This window comes from Triticum urartu, chromosome 6, assembly GCF_003073215.2.
Source record: "Triticum urartu cultivar G1812 chromosome 6, Tu2.1, whole genome shotgun sequence".
Lineage (NCBI taxonomy): Eukaryota > Viridiplantae > Streptophyta > Magnoliopsida > Poales > Poaceae > Triticum > Triticum urartu.
Genome location: NC_053027.1, coordinates 152890302 through 152900954, shown reverse-complemented (window position 1 = coordinate 152900954; position 10653 = coordinate 152890302).

The window sequence follows — 10653 nt, the reverse complement described above, 5'->3', positions numbered from 1 at the left end:
TGTTGTTAAAGCGCTGGCGTACTCTATGGTACTGAGGGAGAGTTCAGCCTCACCATTAACCGTGATGACGCCGCGCGAACTGGGCATCTTGAGTTTATGGTAGGCATAATGTGGCACCACGTTGAATCAAGCGAACGCAGTTTGCCCGAGCAGTGCCTGATAATCACTGCGAAAGGGGATGATGTCGAAGATTAACTCTTCGGTACGGTAATTGTCTGGTGATCCGAAGACTACCTCGAGGGCGATGGAGCCAGTACAGCTGGCCTCCACGCCTGGTATAATACCTCTAAAGGTGGCTTTAGTGGGTTTGATCATCGAATGATCGATGCCCATCTTGTGCACTGTGTCCTGGTAAAGCAGATTTAGACTGCTGCCTCCGTCCATGAGGACTCGTGTGAGGTGGATCCCGTCAATTATTGGGTCGAGGACTAGTGCGGCAGGATTGCCGTGACTGGTCTTGACCGGACGATCCATTTGGTTGAAGGTGATCGGCCCTAGTTTGTATTGTGGGCTGACTAGTTTCGTTAGGTCGACATCCCTAAGGGTGTGCATCTGGTCCGAGTTGGGAGTGTGGGTGGCGTTTACCATATTCACCGTTCGGGTTTGTTGGAGAGATTTCTTTTGTCCTCCTCTACTCGGTGATCTGGGCTCCTCGTCGTTGTCATCGCTTTGAGACCCCTTATCTTTGTTTCTGGCGCCTAACCTGCCAGCTTGTTTGAAGACCCAACATTCTCTGTTGGTATGTGATACGTCTCCAACATATCTATAATTTTTTATTGCTCCATGCTATATTATCTTCTGTTTTGGACATTATTGGGCTTTATTATCCACTTTTATATTATTTTTGGGACTAACCTATTAACCAGAGGCCCAGCACAGAATTGCTATTTTCTTTGCCTATTTTAGGGTTTCGAAGAAAAGGAATATCAAACGGAGTCCAAACGGAATGAAACCTTCGGGAACGTGATTTGTGGAACAAACAAGATCCAGGAGACTACGACCCTACGTCAAGCAACCAAGAGGGAAGCCACGAGGTAGGGGGTGCGCCTACCCCCCAGGCACGCCCTCCACCCTCGTGGGCCCCCTCTTGCTCCACCGACGTACTTCTTCCTCCTATATATACCAACATACCCCCAAACGATCAGAGACGGAACCAAAACCCTAATTCCACCGTCGTAACTTTCTGTATCCATGAGATCCCATCTTGGGGCCTGTTCTGGAGCTCCGCCGGAGGGGGCATCGATCACGGAGGGCTTCTACATCAACACCATAGCCTCTCCAATGAAGTGTGAGTAGTTTACCTCAGACCTTCGGGTCCATAGTTATTAGCTAGATGGCTTCTTCTCTCTTTTTGGATCTCAATACAAAGTTCTCCCCCTCTCTTGTGGAGATCTATTCGATGTAATCTTATTTTGCGGTGTGTTTGTTGAGACCGATGAATTGTGGGTTTATGATCAAGTTTATCTATGAACAATATTTGAATCTTCTCTGAATTCTTTTATGTATGATTGGTTATCTTTGCAAGTCTCTTCGAATTATCATTTTGGTTTGGCCTACTAGATTGATCTTTCTTGCAATGGGAGAAGTGCTTAGCTTTGGGTTCAATCTTGCGGTGTCCTTTCCCAGTGACAGTAGGGGCAGCAAGGCACGTATTGTATTGTTGCCATCGAGGATAACAAGATGGGGTTTTCATCATATTGCATGAGTTTATCCCTCTACATCATGTCATCTTGCTTAAAGCGTTACTCTGTTCTCTTGAACTTAATACTCTAGATGCATGCTGGATAGTGGTCGATGTGTGGAGTAATAGCAGTAGATGCAGGCAGGAGTCGGTCTACTTGTCTCGGACATGATGCCTATATACATTATCATACCTAGATATTCTCATAACTATGCTCAATTCTGTCAATTGCTCAACAGTAATTTGTTCACCCACCGTAAAATAATTATGCTCTTGAGAGAAGCCACTAGTAAAACCTATGGCCCCCGGGTCTATCTTCATCATATTAATCTTCCAATACTTAGTTATTTTCATTGCTTTTATTTTACTTTGCATCTTTATCATAAAAATACCAAAAATATTATCTTATCATATCTATCAGATCTCACTCTCATAAGTGACCGTGTAGGGATTGACAACCCCTTATCGCGTTGGTTGCGAGGATTTATTTGTTTTGTGCAAGCACGAGGGACTCGCGCGTAGCCTCCTACTAGATTGATACCTTGGTTCTCAAAAACTGAGGGAAATACTTACGTTACTTTGCTGCATCACCCTTTCCTCTTCAAGGGAAAACCAACGCAGTGCTCAAGAGGTAGCAGTATGATTGGCTGGTGTTCCTGGTTTGCCATGAATTTGGGACGGTCGAGTATGCGGTCCAAACTGGACAGACCCGAATTGTCATTTTTGAGTGGCCCTGTCCGCTGACCGGACTTAGAGCTATTAAATCCGGCATTGACTGTCGTGTCTTCGGCACTTTCACCATGTTTGTGGCATTTGTGTTTGTTGCGCCGGGGTTTGCCGTTGCTATCTCTGTCCTCTGATTTGCCAGTGTTGCTTGCTGTGTTGTTGCTACGAGCCAATCAGCTATCCTCACCCGTGCAGGAGCGGGTCATGAGTGTCGTGAGGGCTGCCATGGACCTTGGCTTCTCTTGGCCGAGATGTCGGGTGAGCCACTCGTCATGGATGTTATGTTTAAAGGCCGCTAGGGCTTCGGCATCCGGACAGTCCACAATTTGGTTCTTTTTGGTTAGGAACCGGGTCCACAATATCCTAGCTGACTCTCCAGGCTGTTTTGTTATGTGACTCAAATCATCAGCATCAGGTGGTCGCATATATGTGCCCTGGAAGTTATCCAGGAATGCGTCTGCCAGGTTCTCCCAACTTCTAATGGAGTTTGCTGGCAAGCTATTTAGCCAATGCCGAGCCGGTCATTTGAGTTTCAACGGGAGATACTTGATGGCGTGTAGATCATCCCCGCGGGCCATGTGAATGTGGAGGAAGAAATCCTTGATCCATACCGCGGGGTCAGTAGTACCATCGTATGATTCAATTTTCACGGGTTTAAATCCTTCTGGGAATTCATGATCCATTACTTCATCAGTGAAGCATAGGGGGTGTGCGGCGCCTCTGTGCCGGGCTATGTCACGACACAGTTCGTACGAGTCTTGTCTGCTGTGTTCGGCCCGGCCGGATTTGTTTTTGGTATATCCGGCATGAAGGTCGTCGTCATGTGTTGGGGCGCGCCCTCGTGATCCGAAGATCGATCTTTTGTGTCCTGCTTTGTTTTCCAATACGTCTCGCAGGTCCTGCGTGTTACCCCGGGCCTTGCTGTTTTTGTTTGACTGGCGACGGGGTGAGGGCTGGACTTCAGGCTTATATGCCACTTTGTCGTGGCCACGAGGTGGCCGGTCTGCTGCATCATATGCTGGAAGCGCAGGCTTGAATGCTTGTTCTTCAAGTTGGGGTAGCAACCTGCGCTTTGGGAAACTTTTGATTGGGCGCTCGAGTTCATGTTCCTCGGCTGCCAGGACCTCAGTCCATCTATCTGCTAGCAGATCTTGCTCAGCTTGAAGCTGTTGTTGCTTTTTATTAAGGCATTTTGCTGTGGCAATAAGCCGACGCTTGAAGCGCTCCTGTTCGACGGGATCCTCAGGCACGATGAATTCTTCGTCGCCGAGGCTCACCACGTCTTCGGAGAGAGGCATGCAATTGTCATCCTATGATTCTCCGTCTGCTGCCTGTTTCTTGGGGCTGGCTTGCCCATCCTCCTGCTCAAAGCCTGGCTGGAGGGGATTGTCTTCGTCTTCGGCACTATTTGCAGCGTTATTGTCTCCTATGCTGGTATCGCTGTTTTTTCTATGGCGGGGCTTAGAGCGGCACCGATGACGTCGGTTCTTGGATTGCTTCTCGGGGGGATTATCCTCCGTTGCCTTATTGCCATCGCTTTCTTTGGGGGTGTCCACCATGTTCGTCTCCCGCATCGTCGTCCATACCGTTGATGTCTTCGGAGTCGAAGTCGAGCATGTCGGTTAGGTCGTCGACAGTGGCTACTAAGTGGATGGTAGGTGGGGAACGAATTTCTTTGCCGTCCACTTCCCACTCGAGTCGGACATAGTTCGGCCAAGGGTCTCCTGACAAGGAGAGATACCGTAATGAGTTTAGCACGTCACCTAGGGGCGAGTGCTTAAATATATCCACGGAGGTGAACTCCATGATCGGTGCCCAATCAAATTGGATGGGCACGGACATGAGCGGTTCGGAGTCTATGGCCGGGGACGAATCCGAGTGTTAGGCAACACAGGTCTCATAGGAGGTGAAGTCAGTATTCGGCTCTATTGCCGTTGAGTATGCGGCCTCCGTGGCGGGGTCCATCCACCCGTCCTCAGACGGCGCGATCTATTCCGGATTGAGGGCCGGGGTAGCTACAGGTGTGATCTCCCGAACACTGTCTGATGGAAGAGCTAAATCATGCTCATCGTGACTGTGCGGCGCACTTGACATAGGTCCGAATCCGTCGAAGATCAAGCCTACGCGGATGTTGGCGGTATAGTTCAAGCTTCCAAACCTGACCTGATGGCCAGGGGCGTAGCTCTCGATCTGCTCCAGATGGCCGAGCGAGTTGGCCCGCAGTACAAAGCCGCCGAATACGAAGATCTGTCCGGGGAGGAAAACCTCACCCTGGATCGCATCGTTGCCGATGATCGAAGGAGCCATCAAGCCTTATGATGACGACACAGTTGAACTCTCAATGAAAGCCCAAATGTCGGTGTCAAAACTGGCGGATCTTGGGTTGGGGGTCCCGAACTGTGCGTCTAAGGCGGCTAGTAACAGGAAGCGGGGGACACGATGTTTACCCAGGTTCGGGCCCTCTCGATGGAGGTAATACCCTACTTCCTGCTTGATTGATCTTGATGATATGAGTATTACAAGAGTTGATCTACCATGAGATCGGAGAGGCTAAACCCTAGAATCTAGCCTATGGTATGATTGTTGTTGTCCTACGGACTAAAACCCTCCAGTTTATATAGACACCGGAGGGCTAGGGTTACACAGAGTCTGTTACAAGGGAGGAGATCTACACATCCGAATCGCCAAGCTTTCCTTCCACGCAAAGGAGAGTCCCATCCTGACACGGGATTAAGTCTTCGATCTTGTATCTTCATAGTCCAACAGTATGGCCAAGGGATATAGTCTGGCTGTCTAAGGACCCCCTAATCCAGGACTCCCTCAGTCGCCGCGGCAAAGAAAACCAACAAGAGAGGCCCGCTCAGGGCCGCGACAAGAAAGAGGAAGATGATGATCATGATGAGGACGACGAGTTCGGCGAGCACGAGTTCTAGAAGGCTACAAGGGCCATGTGAGTCGATGGTGGCGCCTAGTTGCACACCTCACACCGCCAGCTGAAGCACTAGGCGCGTGAGGTCGCTGCGGCAGAGCCGTCGTTCGATGCCCAGAAGCCCCTGAAGTGGTCCCGCACGCCCACCATTTTTGACACCGAGGATCACCCTGATCGCACAACTGTAGTCGGGTGTTTGCCGTTGTTGGTCTCGTCAACAATACACAACCTCAAGGTGATGAAAATGCTGGTTGACGGTGGGGCCGGTCTGAATTTGATCTCGCCCGCTATGATCAAGAAGCTGCAGATTCCTGATGGAGACCTCGAAGAGACGGGCATGTTTCAAGGGGTCAACCCGAGAAGGAGCCAGCCTAAAGGTAAAATCACGTTGCCCATTACATTTGGAGGCGAGCTGAACTATAGGACGGAGAAGATCATCTTCGATGTCGCCGAGATCCCCTTGCCGTACAATGGGATCCTTGGCCGCCCAACACTGGCCAAGTTCATGGTGGCATCTCACTACGCCTACAACACGTTAAAGATGTTGGGGCCGCTGACCATCATCACCGTCCCCTCCGACAAGAAAGATGCGCTCATCTGCACCAATCAACTTTGCCAAGAGGCAGTTGCAGCAACTGCCGCAAAGACACTTGCCCCTGCCGCTGAAGCTCTAGGGAAGAAGAAGGCCGGCAAGACCCCTTCCGGCAAGACCTCTTGCACCCACTCCGGCAAGCGCACCTCTTTGGAGTGTTGCGCTCCCATTGAGAATGTGCCAGAGAGCCCCACCGGTAAGAGCAAGAAGTCCAAGGCTGCACCACCAGAAACCAAGAAGGTGTCCATCAAGCAAGATGGCATGGGCGGAACTTTCACCATAAGCTCCACCCTTGGCAGCAAATAGGAAAGCGCGCTCGTTGCCTTCCTGCGGGCAAATGTCGATGTGTTTGCATGGAAAGCATCCGACATCCCCGGTGTTCCCAGGGAGGTGATTGAGCACCATCTTGCTGTGTGTCCTCATGCGCGGCCTGTCAAGCAAAAGGTCAGGAAGCAAGCTTTGGAGCGACAAGAGTTCATCAGAGAAGAGGTCAGGAAGTTGGAGGCGACAGGCCTGGTTAGAAGAGTGCTCCACCCCACGTGGTTGGCCAATCCGGTGGTGGTTCGTAAGGCAAATGGGAAGTGGAGGTTGTGTATTGACTACACATACATCAATAAAGCTTGTACAAAGGATCCTTCCCCCTGCCACTGTTAACCCACAAGTATAGGGGATCACAACAGTTTTCGAGGGTAGAGTATTCAACCCAAATTTAGTGATTCGACACAAGGGGAGCCAAAGAATATTCTCAAGTATTAGCAGCTGAGTTGTCAATTCAACCACACCTGGCAAACTTAATATCTGCAGCAAAGTATTTTGTAGCAAAGTAATATGATAGTAGCAGTAATGGTGGCAAAAGTAATAGTATATGTTTTGTAGTGATTGTAACAGTGGCAACATAAGATCAATATATGAAAAGGTCGCAGGCAATGGATCAGTGATGGATAATTATGTCAGATGCGATCAATCATGCAACAGTTATAACATAGGGTGACACAGAACTAGCTCCAGTTCATCAATGTAATGTAGGAATGTATTCCGAATATAGTCATACGTGCTTATGGAAAAGAACTTGCATGACATGTTTTTTCCTACCCTCCCGTGGCAGCGGGGTCCTATTGGAATCTAAGGGATATTAAGTCCTCCTTTTAATAGAGTACCGGACCAAAGCATTAGCACTTAGTGAATGCATGAACTAGTCAAACTACGGTCATCACCGATAAGTATCCCGATTATTGTCACTTCGGGGTTAAAAGATCATAACACATAATAGGAAACTATAGACTTGCAAGATAGGATCAAGAACTCACATATATTCATGAAAACATTATAGGTTCAGATATGAAATCATGGCACCCGGGCCCTAGTGATAAGCATTAAGCATAGAAATGTCATAGCAACATCAATCTCAGAACATAATGGATACTAGGGATCAAACTCTAACAAAACTAACTCGATTACATGATAAATCTCGTCCAACCCATCACCGTCCACCAAGCCTATGATGGAATTACACACGCACGGCAGTGAGCATCATGAAATTGGTGATGGAGGAAGGTTGATGATGACGATGGCGACAGATTCCCCTCTCCGGAGCCCCGAACGGACTCCAGATCAGCCCTACCAAGAGAGTTTAGGGCTTGGCGGCGGCTCCGTATCGTAAAACACGATGAATCCTTCTCTCTGATTTTTTTCTCCCCGAACGTGAATATATGGAGTCAGGATGGACATCGGTGGAGCATCAGGGGGCCCACGAGGCAGGGGGCATGCCCAGGGGGTAGGCGTGCCCCCACCCTCGTGGACAAGGTGTGGGCCCCCTGACGTTGATTCTTTCACCTGTATTTTTTATATATTCCAAAAATATTCTCCATTGATTTTCAGGTCATTCCGAGAACTTTTATTTCTGCACAAAAATAATAACATGGCAGTTTTGCTGAAAACAGCATCAGTCTGGGTTAGTTCCATTCAAATCAGGCAAGTTAGAGTCCAAAACAAGGGCAAAAGTGTTTGGAACAGTAGATACGATGGAGACGTATCAACTCCCCCAAGCTTAAACATTTGCTTGTCCTCAAGCAATTCAGTTGACAAAACTGAAAGTGATAAAGAAAAACTTTTACAAACTCTGTTTGCTGTTGTTGTTGCAAATATGTAAAGCCAGCATTCATGTTTTCAGCAAAGAGTATGAACTAACCATATTCACAATAACATTTAGGTCTCATGTTTACTCATATCAATGACATAATCAACTAGCGAGCAATAATAATAAATCTCGGATGACAACACTTTCTCAAAACAATCATGATATGATATAACAGGGTGGTATCTCGCTTGCCCTTTCTGAGACCGCAAAACATAAATGCAAAGCACCTTCAAAGATCAAGGACTAACTAAACATCGTAATTCATGGTAAAAGAGATCCATTCATACTCAATATAAATTAATAATAATGAATGCAAATGACAGCGGTGCTCTCCAACTGGTGCTTTTTAATAAGAGGATGATGACTCAACATATAAGTAAATAGATAGGCCCTTCGCAGAGGCAAGCAGAGATATGTGGAGGTGCCAGAGCTCGGTTTTGAAATAGAGATAAATAATATTTTGAGTGGTATACTTTCATTGTCAACATAACAACCGAGAGATCTCGATATCTTCCATGCTACACACATTATAGGCGGTTCCCAATTAGAATGGTAATGTTTATACTCCCCCTCCACCAACAAGCATCAATCCATGGCTTGCCCGAAAGAACGGGTGCCTCCAACTAACAACAATCCTGGTGCTTTGAGCATGGGACCAGGCATCCCGGTGACCAGGCATTTTCTCGTGAGTGAGGTGCAGAGTCCACTCCTCTTGAGAATAACCCACCTCGCATGGAAGATACAGACATCCCTAGTTGATACATGAGCTATTCGAGCATACAAAACAGAATTTGTATTTGAAGGCTTAGAGTTTGGCACATACAAATTTACTTGGAACGGCAGGTAGATACCGCATATAGGTAGGTATGGTGGACTCATATGGAATAACTTTTGGGGTTTATGTAGTTGGATGCACAAGCAGTATTCCCGCTTAGTACAAGTGAAGGCTAGAAAGAGACTGGGAAGCTACCAGCTAGAGAGTAACAACAGTCATGAACATGCATTAAAATTAATCAACACTGAATGCAAGCATGAACATGATATAATTCACCATGAACATAAATATCGTGGAGGCTATGCTGATTTTTTTTCAACTACATGCGTGAACATGTGCAAGTCAAGCCACTCGAATCATTCAAAGGAGGATATCACCCTATCATACCACATCACAACCATTTTAATAGAATGTTGGCACGCAAGGTAAACCATTATAAACTCCTAGCTAATTAAGCATGGCATAAGCAACTATAATTTCTAATTATCATTGCAAACATGTTTCATTCATAATAGGCTAAATGAGGAACAATGAACTAATCATATTTACAAAAACAAGAGAGGTAGAGTTCATACCAGCTTCTGTCATCTCAATCAGTCCATCATATATCATCATTATTTCCTTTCACTTGCATGACCGAATAGTGTGGATAATAATAATAGTGCACGTGCAATTGGACTAAGCTGGAATCTTCAAGCATTCGATACAAGGGAGAAGACAAGGTGATATGGGCTCTTGGCTAAATCAACAATAATGCATATGAGAGCCACTCAAGATTTTCATCATGATCTTCTCCTCTCGACCCCCAAAGAAAAGAAAAGGAACAAAACTATTTACACGGGAAAGCTCCCAACAAGCAAAAGAAGAACGAGAAATCTTTTTGGGTTTTGTTTTTAATGACTACTACTACAGGCATGGAAAGTAAACTAGCTAAAAGCTACAACTAATTTCTTTTGCTTTTCTTAAGGTTTAACAAACACACAAGAAGAAGTCTTAAAAATAAAATAAACTAGCATGGATAGTACAATGAAAAAGTATGAGCACCGACAACTGGCATGAGTGTGTGAACATGAATGTAATGTCGGTGAGAAATACATACTCCCCAAGCTTAGGCTTTTGGCCTAAGTTGATCTATGGCCACGGATCAAAGCCTCCCTCTCCCGTGTACGGAGGAGTGTCCTCTGGGTGCCACTGGTTGGCAATCTCCTCCGGATCTGACTGATAAACGAACTGACAGTGAGGATCAAGTGGTGGCTCCGGCTCGGGCTCTGAAGCTGATGTCATGCTCCGAAAGGCATGAATGGCTTACGGCAGAATAAGGTACATGCTGTTCCCGCTGGTCGTGGAGGAAGTCGGTGAGGCCTTGCTTATCCTACGAGCCTCGGCTCGAAGAGCCGCTCAAAAATCTCTTCATCATTTTCTAAAAATTTTAGTAACTCAAAACAAAAGTGAACCAAACTCAATACGATTGATAGCAACGACTCCTATAAGAGCCTAGAGGCCACATCATGCATTAAAACTACTTTTGACCACATAAATTCGACATGCAAGCTCAAGAACAGGATCACCTAAGCAGAATTTTTTTGCAATAAATAAAGCACTAGAACAAAAACTAATTGGACCATTGGAGGAGTCACATACCGAAGAACAATCCCCCAAAGCAGTTTTGTGAATGGAGCTTTGAGCTAGGAGATCGAAAATGGCAGCACGATGAGCTAGAACTCGGGTTTGAGCTGGTGGGTGATTTTTTCTGGAGCAAGACAAAGTGTGTGGGTACAAGGATAAGTGGAGGGGACCCACGTGGGGTCCACGA